The following is a 24,064-nucleotide window of genomic DNA, read 5'->3' on the forward strand; positions in this document are numbered from 1 at the left end:
TGCCATCCTATGATTCATTGAGAATTGATAACTCTGATATCACTACTGTGGAGCTTTGCGTCGGCGACACGCACCGAACGTGAAACCGCACTACGTCTGTCGTAGAAGCAGTAGGAGGCTGTCGTCTGCTAGAACAAAAACAAAACAAAGACCTGCGAAAATATTCGTAAGTTGTAACTTGTTTTTTGAATAACCGTTTATCACTTTTAAAGTTATTTTGCCAGATAACATACATTTTTTTTTCAGTTTCTAGCAGCGACAGATGTTTTTTTTTTTTATTTTCCTCCCACAGATATCCAAGTCAAATCCATTCACAGCTAAAGCCACATGTTGTTTGTCTTTGTTTTTGTGGGCATGCCGTTTGGGTGCGTCTCTCATGTGTTCGCGCTGCTACACACGAGAGCACGAAATGTTAAATTTACGCAAGGATGCGCCGTTCCTCGTTTGTGTGATGTGCTAAGATTGCGCCCTATTCTCGCGGTTGTTCGAGTGCGGATCAAGTGCGAGTCGTCCAAGGAATCGGCGGGTTGGGCGGGCGCTCGGAAGACTCCGAGGTGACGGCTGACGCCTGTGGTCGCTTCCCTCAGGACAGTGTGAAAGAAACTAAAAGTAAGGGGGACACTTTTTTATGTAGACCAAGTATGCCACTCAGTGCAAGTGTGTGTTGCTGCACTCGAACGAGGCGTCGTGAAACGGCAACCTCACGCGCCTTTGCGAGTGTGGTTGCCGATTCGCTTTGACAACGCTAACGCCAGCAGAGCCATGGCGCATCGGCGTGGCCTTACTGGAGGTAATTCGAGACAACTGCGTCAACATGCATGTGTATGGTGATCGATTTTTTCATATGTTCAATGTAGTGAGGAAGACGCACACGGCGCTTGCTACGTTGTTGATTACACGAAGCCTGCAGTGCCATTTGATGCAAAGCAGCATTTTGTTTACGTTCGCGGGCGATACAATTTGTAACTTGGCTCGATTCACCTAGCCAACCGCCTAAGTGGGTTGATTAGCATACGTTCACGGTAGAGCGTTATTATGCCCCTAAACAGTGGCGTGTGCTTGTTGAAAGATATGATGTGTGTGCCTAGTGTAGAGGGAGAGAGAGAGGTGTTCGTGCAATCTGCATGTGTACCTGCAAGACGCCTTTGCTTGTAACTAATAATGTACCGGCCAGCACCTACATTGTACGCCTGACTTTGAAGAAAACTTGCATGCACAATGTGAGATTTTGTATTCTGCCAGAGTTGCTTTTTATAAAGTAATACACTGCCAGCATGTTCAAAATATGTTTCGCTGCTGTGTGGCAGGGGTGCGGTTATCACGCTGTTGTGTAGTTGCTGATGCAAGCACTTATAGTTTTGATGCGTTAATATTGTTACGTGAGTAACGAGACAAAGTATTGCGAATATATTCGAAAAATATATTTGCAAGAGCGGTTGCAGCACTGGCCAGTCTGGCTCCGAGCTCGAGCAGCCAGCGAGCCTCATCTTCTTCGTCGGGCGCACACGCGCATTCGCACTATGGTTTGTGGCAGCCTACAGGTAGCATATAACCCCCGTCGGCAAAGGCGCCGTCTCGGCGCATCTAGATGTCAAGATCATTGGGCGAGTGGTACTGCTTCAGGCGTGCGACGTGTACGATGTCGCTGGCCCTAGGGGTGGATGAAGACGGCGAGGCAGCAGGAGTGATTTCATAAGTGACGGGAGTCACCTCACGAAGCACTCTGTAGGGCCCTGTGTACCGAGAGAGCAGCTTGTCAGACAGGCCAACGTGCCTGGTCGGAGACCACAGCAGAACCAACGAACCGGGCGAAAAGTGCACATCGCGGTGTCGTTGGTCGTACCGACGCCGTTGGTTTGCTTGGGAGGTCAGAAGGCGAGCACGAGCGGTTTCGCGTGCGTGGGCGGCCCGGCTGATGGCGTCCAGAGCATATTGTGAAGTTGGAGCTGCTGGTAACGGAATCGTCGTATCGAGGGGTAATGTGGGTTCGCGGCCGAACAGCAAGAAAAAAGGGGAGTAACCAGCCGTGTCGTGGCGCGAAGAATTGTAGGCAAATGTCACGTATGGTAAAGCGATGTCCCAGTCAGAGTGATCTGAGGAAACGTACTTTGCAAGCATGTCAGTTAGGGTTCGGTTCAGGCGTTCTGTGAGGCCATTTGTTTGCGGATGGTACGACGTAGTGAGCTTGTGGCGTGTTGCACAAGAGCGTAGAATGTCCGCTATGACTTTCGATAGAAATGTGCGGCCTCGGTCCGTGAGCAGCTGGCGTGGAGCACCATGTTGCAAGATCACGTCGTGTAGAAGAAAATCGGCGACGTCAGTGGCGCAACTTGTTGGAAGGGCGCGTGTGATTGCGTAGCGTGTGGCGTAGTCTGTGGCCACAGCTATCCACCTGTTGCCAGCAGAAGACAGAGGAAAAGGGCCGAGTAAGTCCAAGCCGACGCGAAAGAAAGGTTCAGTAGAAATATCGAGTGGTTGAAGGCGCCCAGCCGGAAGCGTCGATGGTGTTTTGCGGCGCTGACATTCCTCACACGCCGCGACGTATCTTCTGACGGACCGTGCCAGACCTGGCCAATAGAAGCGACGGCGAATCCGGTCGTATGTGCGGGACACACCCAGGTGACCGGCAGTAGGAACGTCATGAAGTTCGTGGAGTACAGCCAAGCGGAGGTGTTTGGGTATGGCAAGCAGCAGAGATGGGCCGTCTGGATGGAAGTTATGCCGGTATAATGTGCCATTCTGGAGTACGAACGAGCGATAGGATCGGTTCGATGGGGAGGAGTCGAGGCGCTCAATGATAGCTCGTAGGGCTGCATCACGGCGTTGCTCGTCGGCTATGTGGTTCAGTTGAGAAACGGAGCACACGCAGGCGTCGTTGTCAGGTATGGTGGCCGATGGGTCAACTGGATAGCGAGAAAGGCAATCGGCGTCCTGGTGCAGGCGTCCAGACTTGTATATCACAGAAAAGGTGTATTCTTGCAGTCGCAGAGCCCAGCGACCAAGTCGACCTGTAGGATCTCTTAAGGATGAAAGCCAGCAGAGCGCGTGGTGGTCGGTGACGACGGAAAAGTGAGTGCCATATAAATATGGACGGAATTTTGAGACCGCCCAGACAAGAGCAAGGCATTCTCGCTCTGTGATCGAATAGTTACGCTCTGCAGGTGTAAGGAGGCGGCTAGCATACGCGATAACGCGGTCGTGTCCCTGTTGGCATTGGGCGAGAACGGCTCCGATACCGTGACCACTGGCATCAGTTCGGACCTCAGTTCGGGCAGATGGGTCAAAGTGGGCGAGGATAGGGGGCGTCGTCAAAAGTGTTATGAGGTGAGAGAAGGCGGCAGCTTGAGTGGACCCCCACGAAAATGGAACGCCTTTCTTCAAAAGATCGGTAAGTGGTTGGGCGATTGCCGCAAAATCTTTCACGAACCGCCTAAAGTAGGAGCAAAGTCCCACAAAGCTCCGGACATCTTTGGCGGATTGGGGTACTGGGAAATTCGTGACGGCACGAATTTTCTCAGGGTCCGGTCTCACACCAGAAGCATCGACAAGGTGGCCCAGTACGGTAATCTGTCGGCGGCCGAAGTGACACTTCGAGGAGTTCAACTGGAGGCCAGCTTTGCGGAAGACGTCGAGAATGGCCGACAGACGCTCAAGGTGGGTCTCAAACGTAGGTGCAAATACGAGGACGTCGTCTAGGTAACACAGGCATGTTGACCATTTGAACCCGTGTAGCAGAGAGTCCATCATACGTTCGAACGTGGCGGGGGCATTGCATAGGCCGAAGGGCATAACCTTGAATTGGTATAGGCCATCTGGAGTGATGAAGGCGGTCTTTTCTTGGTCTTTCTCGTCTACGGCAATCTGCCAATAACCAGAACGAAGGTCAATGGATGAAAAGTAGCGTGCGCCGTGGAGACAATCGAGGGCGTCATCAATACGTGGTAAAGGATACACGTCCTTTTTGGTGATTCGATTTAGATGCCGGTAATCGATGCAAAAACGCCATGTGTTGTCCTTCTTTTTAACCAGGACGACGGGTGACGCCCATGGGCTTGATGAGGGCTCAATAATGCCTTTAGTTAACATCTTATTCACTTCAGCTTGAATAATCTGGCGCTCCGACGTGGACACGCGATACGGTCGACGGTGAATGGGAGCAGCATCACCGGTGTTGATGCGGTGCTTTACAAGAGAAGTTTGGCCGAGTGGGCGGTCGTCAAGGTCGAAGATGTCACGGTAGGAAGCTAGAAGGCGTGCGAGAGCGGCTGATTGCGCTGGGGGAAGGTCAGGGTCGATCATGGGACGTATTGACATGTCGAGGCATGTGGCATCGAGTGGGCGACAAGGAAAATTGGGGCATGCGTCGGCTGCGAAAGTGGTGACGTGATCATCGGCTAAGGACCGCAACGTGGCAATTAGGATGCCTTCAGGGAGGACTTGCTTTGTGAAGCCGAAATTTATGACGGGTAGACGGGTCCGGTTGGAGGCTACAGTTACGATGCAGTGAGGGACGGTGACGTCACGTGCCAGTAGGACATCAGGAATCGGCGTGACGATGTAATTCCCATCCAATACGGGTGAGGTCGTGGCGAATTCGGTGAATGTGAGGGCTTTAGGCGGTAAGCGGAGAAAGTCTGTGGCAGAAAGGCCGTGTTGAGGTTCAGGGTGAATATCCGGCTGAAGAGGAAGGTCTAAGCAAAGAGTACCAGCGGAACAGTCGATCAGAGCAGAATGGGTCGACAGGAAGTCCATCCCTAAGATGAGGTTATGAGGACAGTTCTGGAGCACCGTGAATAGAACAGGGATGTAACGGTCGGCGATGCGTATGCGAGCCGTACACATGCCAATGACAGGAACAGTGCCGCCATCGGCCACACGTACAGCTTCGGTAGCAGGGGGCGTGAGTACTTTTCTTAAGCGGCGACAAAGATGAACGCTGATTATGGATACATGAGCGCCAGTATCGACTAGTGCCGACAGAGAAATACCGTCCACGTGTACATCGACAAGATTTTTGTTCGTATGAAGCGTCAATGGAGGGTTTGGTTCAGACAGGGATGATGCAGCACTACCTCCAGGGGCTGCACTGTCTAGTTTTCCGTCGGGTACGATGAAAAGTTAGGCGGCGAGTGATGGCGGCGTGGCTGGGGCGACGGGGAACGACGGCGTTGAGGGGACGGAGAACGAGCAGGAAGGCGGCTGTTAGACGTGTCGAAAGCAGGGGCGGTACGGCTGGACGAATACCGGCGAAGATCTTCATATGGGCTATAAGGTGCGAAAAACTGGCTCCTATGTGGCGGCGTCCAGGAGGCACGGCAGTAGCGGGAGACATGTCCAACGCGGTGGCACCGGAAGCAGATCGGTTTGTCGTCAGGAGTTCGCCATTCCGCCGGGTTGCGAGATCGTGGAGCAACAAATGGGTCACGTCGAGGTGCATTAATGGGAATTGGTCTGGAGGAGGGGCAAGAGATGGGGCAAGCATCAGGGAACCCGCGGTTGGCGAATTCTTGTCGTACGACCGCCTGAATAACGGAGATCGCGGGGGTTGTCGGTATCGTATGTTCGAAAGAAGTGGGCTGAAGCGGCGCTGGACTTGCTGCTTCAAGTTCCCGTCGAACGATACGCGTTACACTCTGCTCAAAGGGCGGTGTGACGGTAGAATCGGAGCAGGTGGACGTAGCCGCCGTGTTTGGCAACCGAGAAAAAGGAGGGCGCACCCGACGGCTTTTTGCTGTTTCGAAACGGCGGCATTCTTGAATTACACGGTCGATGGTCGAGACGTTAGTGTACACCAGCAAATTGAAGGCGTCGTCCGCGATCCCCTTCAAAACGTGTCCAACCTTTTCAGCCTCAGACATCGCCTCGTCCACTTTTCGGCAAAGAGCGAGAACTTCTTGGATGTATGACACATACGATTCAGTTGGCGACTGGACACGGGTAGCCAGCTCCTGTCGTGCAGCTGCGTGGCGACCGGTCGGGTCCCCAAAGATGTCACGTAGCTTCTCCTTGAACGTGTCCCAGCTGGTGAGTTCGGACTCATTTGTCTCGTACCAGACACGCGGGGTTCCGTCCAAGTAGAAGAGAACATTAGCGAGCATCATGGTAGGGTCCCAACGGTGAGTTTGACTGACCCGTTCATAAAGGCGAAGCCATTTGTCGACGTCGAGGCCAGGTTGCGCAGAAAATGTCCCGGGATCACGTGGTGTTTGGACGGCGACAAAGGTTGTCGGAGAAGCCGCAGATGATGAAGCGGACGCGTTGTCACTGGAAGCCATGGCGGGAAGCTGGAGGATACGGCCACTGCGGAGCTGCGTGGTGAGGACGGGGATCGTTCCACCTCCACCAAATATGTTACGTGAGTAACGAGACAAAGTATTGCGAATATATTCGAAAAATATATTTGCAAGAGCGGTTGCAGCACTGGCCAGTCTGGCTCCGAGCTCGAGCAGCCAGCGAGCCTCATCTTCTTCGTCGGGCGCACACGCGCATTCGCACTATGGTTTGTGGCAGCCTACAGGTAGCAATATTTCTCATCTAACTCATCAGGTGTTTGGCTGTTTCAGCACAAACAAGGCAAAAAGAGAAGGAAGACGGGTAATGACAGGACCAGTGCCGACTTTTGTTTGCAGGAGAATACCCATGTTGGTGTATTTATTGTGACAGCCTTTCTGTGTTGCTTTTTGCCCAATTTTCAACAACACAGTTGTCAGCAATATGAGAGAAAACACTGAAATTAGCTTTTAAAGATCATGGTGACTAAATGCCTAGTAACTCACAGCACAAAGTAACAACAAAAGACATCAGTATGATCAATGTGGATGAGTACAGTCTTGCATCTAAAAAATATATTGTGCAAAATGTTGCCTAAGTAAGAAACCTCTCTATGTTTTCAAATAGTGTGACGTCACTTCGAGCACCGTGCCAGCCATTCCCTCCCTCTGTGCAAGGGCTGGTTGGCAAGGAAGTTGTTTGTGACATTCCTGATAGACCACTGAGATGTATGCGATTCTAAACCTGTAGCCTAATATATACGTAATCTTTTGTGCAGTTACATCGCTGCATCTGACACCTACAACTTATTTGCATATTTACATTGCTCCCTTAGGACCTAACACACAAACCCCTATCGGAAAAATTGCCATGGTGGATACTGGAAAACATGGTGGGAGTAGTGGAAATAATAGTGGGCATGGTGGAAATAATACTGGGCATGGTGGAAATAATACTGGGCATGGTGGAAATTATGATGGCTATAGTGGGACGTAGTGGAAAATATGGTGATTATGCTGGGACATACTGGGTGGTATGGTGTACAGATGATGGGTAAAGTGCAAATGATGGTGGAAAGCAGAGGCTAGATAGTGGGCAATAATGGGACACTCTGCCCACCATTGCGATAATGCTGGGAAGCCCTAAGCATATGGTGGGTGGTGCTTATTATGGTGGGCTACATGGTGTACCAAGTTGAGAAACTCTTCCCAGCATTGCGATAATGCTGGGAACTAAGCAGATGATGGGTGCTGCTTGTTATGGTGGGCCACATGGTGTACCAATCTGAGAAGCTCGGCCCACCATCGCGATAATGCTGGGAAGCAGTAAGCAGATGATGGGTGGGCTTATAATGGCGTGCAATTTATACTGTGTACAAAGCTAAGATCTGTACACTACATGTTCTACTACCATGATTTCCACCAAAGGTTAGGCCTACTGACCGAGCCCGTACAATTGTGTTATCCGTGCTTCCGGGTTTCAGAATACGTGATTACGACGATTAAGTATGACAATACTGCGCAGCCATGTGGCATCAATTAACCTAAATGAAGCATTTTTCATTGTGTATGGTGTCCGCTCAAGAAGCAACAAACATCGATGCGACGCAACTAAAGCACTCCTAGAGAACGTATTTAAGTGTCTTCTCACCGACAGCCGCCGGTCACACTCGCCGGCACTTCTCTAGCTTTTGTACGAGAACTCAGACGTGACGATTCGTGTGCTTGGTGAACCAATATAATAGCGTAATGTTTCCGGCACACTGCATTCGTTTTGGCCAAGCCGTTATGTAGTTGTTGCTTTAGCGAAAGAGCTACAGCATTGCGCTGGCGCGACCGCCCTCCACATTGCGCGAAAAGCAACCCGATACTCAATCAAGTAAATTAGGCGGGCGTATCTATGGAATGAGCCTAGAAGTGTCATAAAGCGTGAGCAGATGTCGCCCTTTAGAACGAGCGCGAAACGGATATTAAACTTGGCAGACCCCGCCGGTAAACTGTCACTGCTCCCCAGTCCACTTGGTTTTTTTTTCTTGAAGTTGTGAATTGCAAAAACTAGCACTAGTGTCATTAACATAGTGGCAATCGTTACAGGCCGCCGTTGCTTGTGTTTAATAAATGTGCAATATTTAGTAGCAGGTGGAGATCTTGTCTATGTTGTGTCCACGACAAACATAACTAAGTTGAACCTTAAGTTTGTATGCCAACTAAGTATTTAACACGCATTCAACGTCATGTTGGTGTGGCGCAGTGGTTAGTGTCTTCGAATGGGAATCCGTAGGTTGCACGTTCGATCCTTCGTGGCGGCTTGTTTTTTTTTTACGAGACGGGTGTTTTTTATACCGTTTTTATAGAATTCTTTTTTATTTTTTGTGGCAGCTCGTCACGGTGATTATGACGTCATTTCGCGCTCAAGTGTTGCCGGCACTGCAGCACCCACCATACCCACCATGCGCCATGGTGGACGTTTTCCACCATTCACCCACTACATTAATCCACTATAATGGTGGGTGGTGGTTTCCACCATGCCCACCATTCGTTTTTTTCCGATAGGGACTTGTTGTTTGCATTGTCACTTCATGAATATCGAGCGGTAAAGGTACTGAGTATATGTGAAACAAGAATCTCTGCTTATTACATGAAGAAATATGAGGCCTTCGATAAAACGAGTTATACCTTTATTGAGCTTGCGTACTCATCGGGGCGATTCATACATGCAGCTTCAGCAAATGGTATCTTCCAGCCCGGTGACCTTGCAATTTTTTTCTGCACACAGCGCAAACACCGAGATGTACCCACTCGCAGATGGTCGTGTCAAGTGCATATTTACCTTGACTAAAATGTCGAATCAAGTTTTTTCATCGACCGGTCCCTGCCATGAGTGCTAACGTCTTCGCAAACAAGACACATTGTTATTGACACTGCACACACCACACACAGTATTCTCAGTTGAACCGATATTCTCAATACCTTTCAATGCACACTACATGCCGCAATCAACAGTGCACATTTTTGAAGACTATGCCGCTATTGCTCGCACAGGCCACCACGTGTGTTCACTTCTTCAAGATAAACAGACAGCGTGGCAAATATTTTACCACACAGTTTACCACACAGCTGGATGTTTGCTGACACATACTACAGCTAATATCGACATTGTAACGTGAAGTGTAAGCTTTGAAAAATTAAAACTTGCCCCAAACACCGCACGACTGTACCGGGCTAAGCCACCAGCGGGAGTGTTTTTCCAGCCACACCTTTTACATGTGCCAGTGACATCATGCTGTGACGTACCTCGGTAGGGGCCTATCGCTGCATACTTTATGTGAATGAGGGTCCTGTTAGTGAAAGCAGGCATTGTTGATTTCGTAACTTGTTCATGCCCAACTGGACCTTCATTTGCACAAGTTGTCTGACTGATACTCAGGCGAACTTTTGTGTAATAAATTATACAGTTGGCAGTCTGTGCTTGCCCCATACTGTTGTTACTTTGCACTGCTCATTACTACTCACCTACAGAAACTAGCCTATCTTGCCGCTGTTTTGGACAAGATGCAGCTGGCAAGTGCGATAGTGTTCATAACTCTAAATTCTCGAGCAAAAATTATCGTTTCATATTCAGTTAGTTGCATTCATATCAGTACATTATAGGAAATCATTGATTAAACATGAATTGTGTTCCTTTACATAATGCTCACAACTTTTATATAAAAATTAATGGTGTTTATAAAAAACATGGGTTTTAGCTAAACTTCATGTTCTTTTCTCGAAGAGCTGACAAAACGCTATTGCATGCTTACTTGCCATGAATTGGACTGTGTTCGAAGTACATTGCAATTCTTCACCGGACTGCCAGTAAACTTCACATTGGGGGAACATTTATTAACTATTGATTGATTAATTAAGAATGGAAAGAAAGAAGCGGCAGGCCGAGATACTTGATATTGGCATTCGTTTTGCTACCCAGCGCATTATCATGCAAACTTCCTATAGAGTGGTTATGCGTCTTGCATGTGTGTCTGTAAACCAAGAACTTTGGGTAGAACTATATTTATCTTACAAATGGTTGCAGGACTGTGGAGGCTGTAGGGCTGCTTAGGAATGGTGGAATCCCTGGACATGTGTTCAACCTTGCTGCATCACCTCCTTGGTGTTTTCACGGCATCTTTACAGATGTGTTGGGTGAGTAAAGCAAGCAGGTTTCAACACAAGGAAAAGTATAATATGGCAGCACCTCTTGTGCGTGCCTTACATCCCGAATATATCAAATATTTATCCTGCATTGTGGCCTGTAATTTTTAAAGAGACACTTATTTTTGCTTTATATTTGAGTCTTGATGCTTCGACAGCAATGTATTTGTGTTTGACAGCAAGTGTTCTTGAACAAATAACTGATCTCAATAATGACAAAACACCCTTCATACTTGGTCCTTAGCATAAGCTAGCACTTATCTGTAGCAGATTCAATGATTCATTTTTTGCTGGGATGATAATGGGCAAGTAGCAAAGGCAAGTTCAGATTGGAGTGGGCGGTGACGTCTGTTTAGGCTCTGCCATATTGCTTTGCAACCAGAGTTACTTGTGGCCACATACACAATGAAGCCACATGACGTGCATTCTAAATGAGATTACCATATCACATTTCACTGCATCTTAGTATGTGCCAAACAAATGCAGATATCATTACCTTGCCACTATAAAGGGATCCTAAACCAACACAAGGTTGAAATTTAGTCGTGGTGTTGCAGCTGTGTATGACTCTACAATGGATGCATAGCCGTGATAATTTGTCTATATGTTGTCGCAATAGTAATGTTACACACCTTGTACGGTACAAAAGAGGTCCTCGCTTATTTCGCTTTTTTTCGCTATGCTTCTTTCTTGTCTCTTCTTGCCATGTGCTCCTCCTCACTGTACAAGGAGCAAGAGCAGTGGGCACACAAACACGTATTTAAAAAAAAATGTTGTAAGGTGAGCACTGAGAAGCTGAACACTTCCAAAAGGCTCAAAGAGGTAAAGGTATTGTTTCTAGCTACTTTTTGGCACCCATAGCTAGTTGTGCTGCTGCAGTTAAAAAATAAGTTAAATGTTAAAAATTTGTTGGAGATGGTTTGGCACCCATAATTGCAGTTACATACAGAACTAGGTTTCAATGCGTAACCAAAATCTGTTCACTCTAAATCAATCCTTATGATATCTGAAATTCAGGAAATATTCACAGAAAAGCTCAGGAAAAGGCTAAGTAGTTGCCCCTTGAATGTGAAGGAGATACCCTTCTTCTAAAAGGTCAATATACAGTCTAGTAGTCTCGATATTACATGTACTATAAAATATTCTGGTGTGGTGCTTTCCATGCATGTTATAATGAGAGGGGTTTTTATTAGAACTGTTGTCACTTTGCCCTGCATTGCTCAAATTGTTCACATAGTTATAATACATGAATCACTTTATGCCTTTTGATTTTATGCAAATGGTTTGCTTACCCAGTCGGTTTAACTTGATTTAGATAAAATAATAAATGCTCTAAATTTTTTTTACTATACAGCAGGTTTATTTTTAAAATACGCGACCATTGATGTGAACGCAGTTGGTGGCGTGCTTGATTAATCCTTCACTATCACCACTCTAACTACACCTGCTACAGTGCATAGTGTGACAAAAGTAATGGTACTTAACAATACTGGCAGCATACACTTTTATGTCTCGAAATAGGTTAAAAAGCCTGGTAAAAATGTGTGTACGTTTTTTTTCGCTCCAACTAAATATTCTGGTCTACTCAAAGTAGCTCCCGCTCTTTTAAGTTCCTCAAACTTTTAGGTGTTCAAAAGAAGTATCAATGCCATATACTTTCTTTGTCCGCCTACTCACCACTCTAATAAAGGGAATTACCCGACAAGATTACCCAGTAAAATAAAGGGATGTTATAAAAAGTAATGTCAATTCCATTGTCAAAAAACGTTGCCAATTTACGTTTTTGTTCACTTTTCTTTTCACAATTTATTAAAGTTACTCTTGATAACATCCCCTATAGTTTGTTTGGCAACATTTTCTGCTAGTTCTCATTATAATGTGTTCAACAAAGACAAAAAACCCTTAAATTTATAGTTCTTTCCTATACTCATGAATCTGAAACAGTCAATCTCAGTAATCTTAGCGGTGTGTGACTTGTTTTTTTTTTTATCAGTTGTGCATGTGTTCAAGTACATGCATTTAGGTGGGAGGGCGAACTATTGCCTCCTCCTGTGACTAGCAGATTTTCTGAGAACTGACAGATGCATAATGCTGCCAAAGAAGTATAGGAATATTGGAAGTAATCGAAACGTAATTGCAATCGTAATGTAATTGCCGGTAGGCAAAAAAAAGGTGTCCCACACTCGCCATAATGGTAACAGGCAGCGCTGACTGACTCTTCCATGTGTAAATGCACATATATACCGTACAAAATGGAGGAGGGATAGCCTACATGGTAGCTCAGTTGATAGAGCATCGCACATGTTATTCGAAGTTCGCAGGCTCGGTCCCTGTACAGGGCAGGTTATCTTTTTTTCCTTCTACTTTTCTTTCTTCACAATTACAACACTTCTATTCTTCTTGAAGATTTTCTGGTGTAAAAAAGGTACCTTATAATCTGAAGAGGCAAACAGAATGTGCCAGTGTACGAGTTAGCTCTTGTAGTGGTTAAAAGTAAGATATGTTTTGAAGAATCAATCATTCTGCCACTTGCCTAAAGAATGGCTACAGGACATGGCGCTGGAGGCACTTTGTTATTGTTGAATCAAACTATCTTGTATTCTATTTTTATAAATACATGGAATACACATGACGGTATCACACACTTTAGCGCCACAAAGATTATGCAGCGAACAATGTTATAAATGCGATATTGCATAAGGATAAGGTGAAAACTGCACCCTCAACGAGAATGTACAGAAAGCACAGGGTGCAGGCGTCATTTCTTCTGCCCGTGCTTTTCAAGTGCGAGCTGTTTTCACCTTGTTCTGACCAACTAACTAGATTGATATGTGTTGTTATAGTGCAAGAGGATGCTCCACGGGAAACTAGGTTTGTCTCAAAGTCTGTGTGTGTCTTTCAACCTATATGGTGCCCGGTTCAAGAGTTCATGCAGACCGTATCGTGTAAAACAGGACCGTGTAAAATGGACCGTGTAAATAAATTAAAATGGACCATGTAAATAAACAGGATCGTGTAAAATGTCGTTTTCATGTGCAGCTGTAGTTGTGGTTGTGCTGAATGACCTTTCTTTATATACACTACATAACAAACTTGCTCCTTTAGAGTCGAGTGCATCTTCGGATCGATTGTAAATATTTGCATATGCGAGGCCTTAAGTTTTATAAAAAATTCCTCAGTGTGCCACGAGGAAATGTGTGTTCAGCGAAAATTTGTATATCATTATATACAACTCTTAAAGCCACGTCTACAACTTTATGCAGGTTGACCTTTAGCAGAAAACGAGGAGCGGCAGCAGCCCCCAGAAAAGAGCAAGTACCCTCCAAGCTCCCGAAGCTCTCTTCGACAGGAACAGCAAGGTCACTGTGTGGCATTGAAAACCATTGCAAGGAGTGCCTTATCAGTACACTGTCCTGCTCTTTCATCGCAGAAGACGAAGTTGACCACTCCAGAGGAACTTCACGCTGTGTATTGTGACTGCTTCAGTGATTTTGTTTTTGTCCAGCCAGCAGTTAAGAAATCATGTGTCAGATTCAGCCAGGATGGCTAGAGGGAGTCGGGCAGGCATGTTTGGACATTTGTCTAGCCAAGTAGTGCCAATTTTTGCACTGTTCCTGTTGGAGTTACTGCCACAATCACAAAAGCTACGTCACCTCTCTAAATGTACAGATGTGTCGGGGAAGATTAGCTGCATTAGGTTTTTCTATAACTGATAGCTGCCAACATTCTTCATTATACAGGAGTTTTGTTCCTCACTTATTGGTGTAAAGCCCTCTACAGAAAAAATGCAACACGTCTACTTCCAGAAGACTCCAAGACCCTACTTGTAGGTTTTTTCGGCTTGTATCATAAGCACCTCGTTTTGGGTACATGAACATTTTATAAACATGTACAGCGAAAATTTTGGGTGGCTGGTCGTTTTGTCGTTATCTTGTTCCTCGCCGTATTCTTAAGCATGTTGTGCATTACGTTGTCAATCTGGTTCATGTGCATAGAAGACATTACTAAGTTTCAGGCTACAGTATAAAAGCCTGGAAGCAAGCTATCAATACTTTTTAACAGAGTTGCTTAATCTGATACATGATACATTACTAAACTTTCGTGCGTATTCGTCAATGTAAGCTCGTCTTAGTGTTATCCAAAATGAAGATGTAAGTCGACAGATGGAAACATCTAGTGGGGTAATCAAGGCGAACAGTAGAAGTGCTTCAGACAGGCTGGCCGATGTTGCGATAGGAGGACCTATTTTTTAGAAGTCACCTTGTCATCCTTGGCGTGTTAGTTTAAATGGGGTCAGCAATGACATCATCTTTTGGTGTAGGCGTGTGTGCCTGTTGGAAATGTTTGTCTGAAAAAAAAAACCTATAACGCAGAAGAGTGCAGCCCTTGCTTCTTTTCAAGTTAGGTTGCGCTGATACAAAGTGTTCTCCTGTCGGAGGTTGGGGGTAAGGGAAGCAAAAAAAAGATAAATGATAGAAAAGAAGAAAAAAGAAGAAAGAAAAGGGGAATGCAAAGTAAAATAGTGCTACACTGCTCCTACTTTGCATCCCCCCTTTTCTTCTTTTTTACCCTTGTTTTCTTTTTTCACCTTTTTGTTACATTTGCATTGTCCCATCTAGTTCATGAATCAATGACACATGGCTTTGCTATAGCAAAGATGCCTATGTGGTGTTGGATTGAACAGTGCATTGTACTTCATTTAGTTAATTACAGACTGATCAGTCTTGCAATAAGTGCTTCCTGTCTATCACCACACATGTTCAAATGAAAAGTTTGTGCTTGGCTCTTAGTATGCTGGTATATAGCTTGTGTCTTGGACTACTCAAAATGAATGTTATTTTGCTGCTGTTTATGGTAATGAATTTATTCAACATGAAAATATCTTGCCTTGTGAACTTTGTCGGACCTGCCTTTCTTTTTCTTTCCTATGCAGGCATTGTATGTGAGGGAGGCAGTAACAGAGAGGTGATAGCTTGAGCTTCGGAAGAATAAATGCTCGCAGTGAGGCAATTACGCATCAAACATCCCAGCCGTTTCGCCAACCGTCCTAAATGTGTTTTGAAAAAAAATATTGTGCTCGTTTACTGTATTTTTCTGAAAACAGCAAAATGCTAAAATATATCGCAGAGAACAAAATATTAGGCCACGTTGGTGCCTTCTGGACTTCACAGGATGTCGTCTGGGTGTTGTTTGTAAAAAGTAAAAAGTGTTTTGAAAATACTGCCTCTTCTACACAAAATTCGGTCTAGGTAATAAGTAAAGGTGATTGTGTGTAGTGCATGAAGCTCAGTAATATTAGTGCAATTTTTTCGCCACATCAAAAGCAAGGAAGCAGTTCTCTTTATATGGCAAGTTATATGATTACACTTTGTCTTAAAGTAGAAATGAATTTTCGAAGTTTTCTTATGATGGCTGTTTTCTGCATTTGATATACGACAGCTTCCGTTCCGAAGTTCCCCATGGCCCTCAATAGGAGACTTCAAAAATCATTTTTCTCATTTAAACAAAAATTGTAATGATAACGCTTGACATGTAACAAGAACTGTTTATTTGCTTTCAACTTACACATAAAAGTAATTTTCAATTAGACAAACACACAGCTCAAATTGCATCTAAATGTGGACAAAAACGATTATATAGTGATATTTGTAATCTGGACCTAACCTTATTTTTTTTCGTGAAATAGAACTTCTGTGCAGTGAGTATTTGTGGCTCAAAGATTCATACAAAATGCAATATTGCCATACAAGAAATGCAAACGATAAACAGTTTGGCTGAATTCTTCAAAGCCTATGAAGCGGAAAAATTGCACTAATGTTACTTGGCTTTAAATACTTTAAGAAGCATCTTTACCTAATATGTAGATCAAATTTGATATGGCAAGAAAAAGCGGTACTTTGAAATTTTTCTCACAAATAACACCCGCACGACATTCTGCGAAATTCTGAAAGTACCCACGTGACCACTACTTTTTTCTCTTTAGAACATTTCTGCAAATAACTATTTTCAGAAGAGTAAATTACCATCATTTTTTAAACTATACATCTGTGATGGTCGCCAGGCAGTATGGTTTGTATGTTTGGTGTAGAATAGCCCAGTGCGAAAAACAAAAAATGGCTGAGCATCCTTTGACGCTCGGGCAATTTCGAAAGCATTTGTTTGTTAGCAGCAATTCAGTTAAGCCCTTGTCTTTATGCTTAGGCCCAGAAACTAAACACAAGTAACCAAAGTAGCCCTAAGAGTCATGTAGTCTCGCTGTTCCAAGGCTTGTGGAGCCTAATTTAGTGCAAGCTTCACCATTTTTTAAAAATTCAGATTCAACCAACAGATTTTGGAGGCACAGTGCATTTTCAGCTAACTTGTTTCACACCAGTTACTTAGATAAAAAGCGGAAAGTAGAGGTAAAAATACCATTTTAAAGGCATTGTAGGTAATAAAAAAAAGGACTGCTTTCTTTTTTTGTGTGGTGCTTTGCCTGAACGCTGTGCTTTTTGTGGTATAGTTCATTGTCTAGTGAACATAGGCCTTAAAAACTAACATTAGCCATGTTGAGGTCGATTTCTTGGTTATATTCATAGTAGCCATATTAAAAATTATGACTTCAAACTTGATTCTTCTTTTGAAGTTTTTTTCCTTGCATAATGATATTTGAGAGTCTTAGTCAATTTTGTTATAAGAAAACGTGATGTCATAATAGGGTCACTTTTTGTAGAGTCGTTCAGTTCTACCTTACCTTTTACAATTCTAATAGACCAGTTATTTTCAATATCGGTACTTAAAATGGAATGAGCATGCTGTATGTAGTAAGGTGTAAGCACTTACAGATAGCACATGCACCCAACTTTTCTGTTGGCAGTTTATTTCTGTTATTCTTGATTTATATGTGGGGTTTCATGTCCGAAAACCACTATATGATTATGAGAGACGCCGTAGTGGAGGGCACTGGAAACTTCGACCACTTGGGGTTCTTTAACGTACACCCAAATCTGAGCACACGTGCCTACAGCATTTCTGCCTCCATCGGACATGGAGCCGGGGTTTGATACCGCGACATGCGGGTCAGCAGCCGAATTTCTGTTACTCTTGCTCCCCTATATGTGTGCAGTTCTGTTATAGTTATCTGGCTTCCACAGATTTTTAATGGCACCTGCCTGGTCCTGCTTGCTTTGATTGTGATTTTAACCTTCATAAGTTGCATAGGTTTAACTCTCAAAATTGTTCAAGATGCCAATTTTGTGCACAAACTGTATAGTATAAAGGCAGCAGATGTACATGCACACACTATTAAATATACATTGAGAGCTTTCACTGGCAGTTCCTAAAGTTTTACTGTGCAGGAAGCATTTAAATCATAATTTCATAAGGACATATAATCGATTATCTCTACCATTGAAAATCGTGACAACCTAGTTATTTTCACTGTGACAAGCATGCTGTTTTTTTGATGTGGCAGAACTAATTTACACACTCATTCCTTCTATTATTCACATATGCATAACATGAAGGATTGTGTGCCTTAAATTTTCAGTTTCATTCTGTGTGTTATATTTCTTGTGCATGTAAACTATTGTGCTAACATGTGTCTCTGACATTATTTGTGCCAATTATTTTCATTTCCAGGTGCCTATGAAGGACACATAAGTTCTATGGCAGTGACCTTCGAAATTTACAGTGGTGCCGGAGCCTCAAGCAGCATTTCGCCGATCTCCACAAGGCATTCATGAGATAAACACAGCGCCACACTTTCACAGTGCTATGATTATTATTTATGTTTAAACAATTCGTTCTAAAATTGCTGTTACATTGTGCCACCATTCTGTGGCTTAGGTGGAGCTCGTGAAATTACGGTGCAGTCACCTCATTTGTGTACAATCAACACTGCAATGTCACTATTCACAGCTGGAGCATACAGAAATATAAAAAATATATTGATTGTAGCAGGGCTTATGTGTATATTCATGCTTCTCTATTGATAATCTTAACTTTATAAGTTCTTTAAGTCTTGCATAGAACACTGCATTATGTGTTGCAATGTAACCACCATTTATGATCGCTAGCATTATAATTTAGTAGTTTTGTTGTGTACTTTATTTAAAAGGTAATTTTGCTTCCACATCACGACAATTAGAAAGATGCCGATGATTCAATCCCTCATCATGCACATTTAAGAAATATTGTGATTTGTACACAGTATTGCATGTACTCAAGATGTGGACGTCTATTCAATTTACACATTATATTGCTTTGCACTAGATTCAGACGTAACATGCACACATTTCAGTAATCTCCGCATGATACGTCTTTCCATAAGATGCGGAGTCCGCATCATACGTCTTATGCGGAGTCCGCATCATCATCATCATCATCATCATCAGCCTGACTACGTCCACTGCAGGACAAAGGCCTCTCCCATGTTCCGCCAGTTAACCCGGTCCTGTGCTTGCTACTGCCAATTTATACCCGCAAACTTCCTAATCTCATCTGCCCACCTAATCTTCTGTCTCCCCCTAACCCGCTTCCCCTCTCTAGGAATCCAGTCAGTTACCCTTAATGACCAGCGGTTATCCTGTCTACGCGCTACATGCCCTGCCCATGTCCATTTCTTCTTCTTGATTTCAGCTATGATATCCTTAACCCCCGCATCATACGTCTTCCATATTCCAATAATTCCGTACTTGAGGTCTCCGCATCTTACGGAACGTTTCAGTAGGGCAGTGGCGCAGCCAAGGGTGGTACATCGAGCCACTGCTCTCCTAATCTCTGTTACGAAAGACGGCGACGCCAACACGGTCCCGAAGGCGCCACTGCTCCGATCTCCACCGACACGGTCGCCAGCCGTTTGGTAGCGTAGGTTTCTCAGCTCGCGACTGCTTCTGCGCAGAGCCGATAGACGAGCGGACGGGACGACAGTGAGTTAAAGCAAGGTTTATGTACAGCATAGAAATAGAGGCGTTAGAAATTTGGCACTGGGGCCGACAGTTTAGAGACTCGAATAGCCTAGCTCTCTTCCCTGACACATAGGTCTACTGCTCGAGACGCACCGCAGGGCTTTTTTTTTATAGGCACCGGGTGAATTCTTTGAGTAACCAAATGTCCTACCAGAAGCACCGCTGGCCCTGAGGTCAGAATCCTCAAAGGGGGCTCGCCGCTGGGCCGTGTCATTCTCATTGAATCCGGAGCCGCTGCGCGTGGTTACAGCCAAGGACGAGTGACGTTGCCACGCATTGCGTAAGACTCGCCAGACAGGAAGGCGCCGATTGCTTCGACGGGCTCGTGGGCGGAGGGGCTCGCTGTGCTTTCCGCGACAGAAAGGTGGCGCCGCGTGATCACGCCGTTGAGTTGTTCGCGTCCAGCGGGCTTGCTCTGGCTTTGGCACAGATTGCCTTTTTCAGAGGCATGCTCGTCTGGTGTGGACGTGCAGGCATAACACCCCACGAATTTTTTTCGCCGTGTGATAGTGCCAAAAATAACGCTCGCTACACTTACCTTACTGGAGCCACTCGGTCCACCCAAAAACTTTCTGCCTACGTCAAATTTACGAGATGAACCTTGTGGCATACTTTAACCGAACCAATTTTATTCACAAGTAAAACTTGCGTGTCTGTAACAAAGTTGTTCTCGTACTAAGCGAAGAACCGTCGATAAACTGCAGACCACCTTCGCCCATGTTCGTACCAGTTGCCATAACGACCATCAGCGAGAGCTACTGCACATGCGCCCGGTTGTGGACATGCTTTATAACCGGGGTCTTGTACCTCTGCTTCAGTTACGGAAAAGTTGCTGATGAATGAAAAAAAAACCTGCGTGTGATAATTGCCTCCTCCTTTCTTCTGTTGAATTGTGACAAAGCCTTCTGTAGGTGGCGTCACTACAAGCGGTCGGGGCTGTTCTTCAAACAGTGCTTCTTTGCTCGTTGTTGACCACTCGGCTTGCCATCGCCAGCCGCTCAACTTCTGCATCTGTTGTTGTTCTCCCATATCCGTGAGTGGCTCTGCGACTAGCGTTACACATCAGGAAGCAGAACCGTTGTCTGACGTTTTGATTTGGGGTGTTGTGAATAACGCGAGCAGAAACCTGGAGGATTACAAAAAGGGTTCATCATAAGTCGAGAACGATGCAACGAGCAATGGTAAGAAAAATGATAGTTTTAACTCTAAGAGACAAAACGAGAGCAGGACGGGTAAAGGAACAAACTTGGGTTAAAGGTACCGTAGTTGCGCATTTTCGATAGAGGTGGAAATACTGGAGGCCCGTGTGCTTGGATTTAGGTGCGCGTTAAACAAGCCCAGGCGGTCGTATTTTCGGAACCATCCACTACGACGTCTCTCATAGTCATATGAGGGTTTTGGGACGTTAAACCCCAACAAATAAATTTTTACTAAAGGCACCATAGTTGAAATCGAGAAGAAGAAATGGACATGGGCCGGGCACGCAACGTGTAGGCAGTATAACCGCAGGACATTAAGAGCAATTGCCTGGATTCCATGACAAGGCAAGCGGGTGAGGGGTAGACAGATTTTTAGGTGGTTGAATGAGATTGGAGAGCTTGCGGGGATAAAGTGGCAGCAGCGAGCACGGGACAGAGTTGACTGGGAGAACATTAGAGAGCCCTTGGTGCTGTAGCGGGCGTAGTAAAGCTGATAGTGATGACGATGATGAGTATGCCGTAAGTTCAGCGATGTACTTTGAACTGATGGAGCTTGATTTAAGTGTTATTTTAGTGCCACTAACTTTATTGTGCTCTTTTTTTGTGTGGAAACTTCCTCAATCTATTTCTAATATCTGTGGTCTTTTGAACAATTTGAAAGCAGCTATGGCGTTCTTGTGCGGAGCTTGCTATCCTTGCACCTTATTTCTAAGATTAGCTGCACAAGTTGCGAATTTAGTTGCTGGCATTGCTACCGAAAAACTCGGCGCCAGTGACATTTAAGAAATTGAGTGCCAAAGTACGACCATTACAAACACAGAAGACACTAAAAAAAGGGGGGGGGGAGTATTCGGGGAGCACTTTTCTTTAAAACCTGGCTCTGGTCAGCTTTCTGTCGACAGTTGAATGTCACACTGATAACGCGTTCGCAGTTTTTGACCGCCAACTACTAAAATTGTGGGGATAACGCGAGCGAAGCACTCGAAATAGATTGCGATTATTGTTGTGTGGAAGAAACACTACCCAACCACTCAAGTTTCTTACAGTGCATGCACTTCAGCAGCAGATGATCGGGGTATGGGCATGCACTATCTTTGCATCGGTACGCACCTACACCTGCTTTTCACCCATTGCTACGCGTGAGGCTGCCGCATGGAGCGTCCAGATCTATGCGCTCACCTGCCCTTTTCAAGAGGGGACCAACCTGTGTAGTCTGTTTAGCACTAATGGGAAATCTAGGAGCACATGGCATCGCGAGGCGGCCAGCGCTGCAGTCACGAGTGGGCAGCAGCTCGCTCGCGTGCATACGCTCGAGGTGCTCAGTGTTGAACTGCGCTATCTCTCGTGGCGGCACGCACTGGCTGCATTGCCCGCATACGGCAGATCGATTTCTCAGTAGTGAAATTCAGCTAAATGAATATGATTTGCGAAAGCGGACTAAGTTTTGAAATGTTTTCGACACATCTATGCTCTGCAACACTGGCGTAGCCTATGTGTGTCGTCCAAAAATCACACATCAATATCTTCAGCGGTGAAAAACGTTAGTGGTGTTTGCGGCACTGCGAAGGCAAAATTGTCATGCGGGAAACGAGTAGATTAGAAAACTCTAATATTTCTGGAACACGCCCACGCTGGGGGATGGGCCAAGATCCAGGCCGTTCTAAAGAAATACTCAAATTTTGTTAACTTACGTCTGTTGAAGATGACTCGTGATGAAATAAAAAAAATCACCACAATATCGACAAAGTGAATGATTTTTAGAGGAGCTTGCTCGTGGAGAGGCACGGGGCCTTTCTTGGCAAGATCATTTCTGTAGAAAGGCTTGTCAATGAGGCGGCGCACAATGGGCACATCGAAGGCAGCGTTATCGGGCACGTTCAGCGACCAGCGCTAAAAAGTTTTGGCCATGTCAATCGGCACGTTAACCCAGTGCTTTCTGGTACACTGACGCTGCCGTAAGTCAAATGCCTAACGCTGTTAAGTGGCAAACGTGGAGGTATCAGGCGTTATTCAATAGGACTGAGAGCAGCCAGGTGAGGAGAAAAAGAGAGAAAAAACGTTTATTAGGTGGCCAATGACTGAATCTGGGAGGGCCCCTTTTTCCAGCCCAGAGGGTTTCTGGCAGGTGAGGAGACTTGCGAAGATATCTGTACAATTGCGTGACACTCGTCGTAAGATCTTTTACGTGCTGCGGTGCATACGAAGCGATAAGTACGAAGTGGACATAGACGCGAGGAGGCAAGCACGTAGGACATCCAAAAATGACGACTTGAGCGGCGGCGTGCCATCTAGTGAGCATTGCGGCATCACCGGAGAGGTGACCAGGGCGGTGACCTTGAACGACGACTGGAGTAGAGTACACTGGCAACACTGGTGTACACATCGGCGGCCGACGGACAAAGCATGGAAAAAGCAAGTTCCTAATAAATAGTTTAAATTGCTAAACACATTACGCATATACAAAAAGAAACAAACGACGAAAAGAAGCCTTCCCCTCCCCTCACTTGTTTGTTTCGTTATTTTTGCTAATTTAAGTTTCACGTTCATGCGCATACATTTGTATTGGTTCCAGAAAAACAGGGAAACATGTCTCAACGCCAGTCCTGTTTTGCGCCTTGTTAAAAAATAGTGCTCTTGTCTTTTCTTTCTGTGAGGTACTGCATGTACATTTACTGTTTTTAAATTATTAAAGAGATGTCCCGTCGGGATATAATAGCATGTTTTGAGACACGAAAGTCACCGAAATAAGCTGTTCAACAGCAGACAAAAGAAACGAAGACTCTTGAGTCAGCTTTGCCTGTCCTTTGATAAGGCACGTTGCAGGGCTAGTTGGTTGAGGTTCATCATTTATATGGGTATAGCGCACTACAAGTACACAAAAACAGACACATTGGCGCCAGTTAAAATGAATCACAGGCATTTTTCAAAAAGATTTTTATTTCATAATGTTTAATATGTGTCTGTTGCATACAATGCTGTTCTGTATGCGATTGTATATCCCGGGTTTACTTAAGTTCAACCCAAGCTATTTCCTTGAGTGGCTTGAAGATCCCCCCATCAAGAGTCCACTGTACTGCGAAAAAGATTGTTTTATGCTTGTTCGGGTGCCTGATTAAAGGTGAATGGCGGTACTGTGCACTCTGAGACTCACTGCCACACGCGCGTCATTCGGCTGTGAAATTGGCGCCTCACTGACATGACATTTTGTCCCCGGAAAGAAAACTCCCTGACGGCTCTCGTACTTTTCTATCGAAGGCCATTAGGCACAAACGAGTTGCACGCTCAGTGACGCGTAGTACAGGTACTTTATTAATGAAGGAATTGAGCCTAAATTGGTAAACAGAAAAAGTATCGGACATGCATAAAAAGCGTAGCAAGCATCAGGCCGCGCGACGGTCCTCGTCACTATGACGAAGCGGCGGGTGTGACTCTGATGCCTTGTTGAGCGAGGGTTCAA

The 24,064-nt window shown here is 45.2% G+C and overlaps 1 long non-coding RNA gene across 2 annotated transcripts; it reads left to right on the forward strand.

Moving 5' to 3' along the window:
• The first annotated feature begins 347 nt into the window (after positions 1–347).
• On the forward strand, positions 348–22,614 carry LOC142767513 (uncharacterized). Of its 2 annotated transcripts, XR_012884940.1 has the most exons (4): positions 348–609; positions 10,342–10,451; positions 13,724–13,933; positions 18,081–22,614. It is a non-coding gene; the product is annotated as an uncharacterized LOC142767513 (long non-coding RNA). The 2 variants fall into 2 exon arrangements; XR_012884939.1 differs by lacking the exon at positions 348–609 and having other exon boundaries at positions 7,961–10,451.
• Positions 22,615–24,064: the final 1,450 nt, after the last annotated feature.

Source organism: Rhipicephalus microplus, chromosome 7 (assembly GCF_043290135.1).
Source record: "Rhipicephalus microplus isolate Deutch F79 chromosome 7, USDA_Rmic, whole genome shotgun sequence".
Classification (NCBI taxonomy): domain Eukaryota; kingdom Metazoa; phylum Arthropoda; class Arachnida; order Ixodida; family Ixodidae; genus Rhipicephalus; species Rhipicephalus microplus.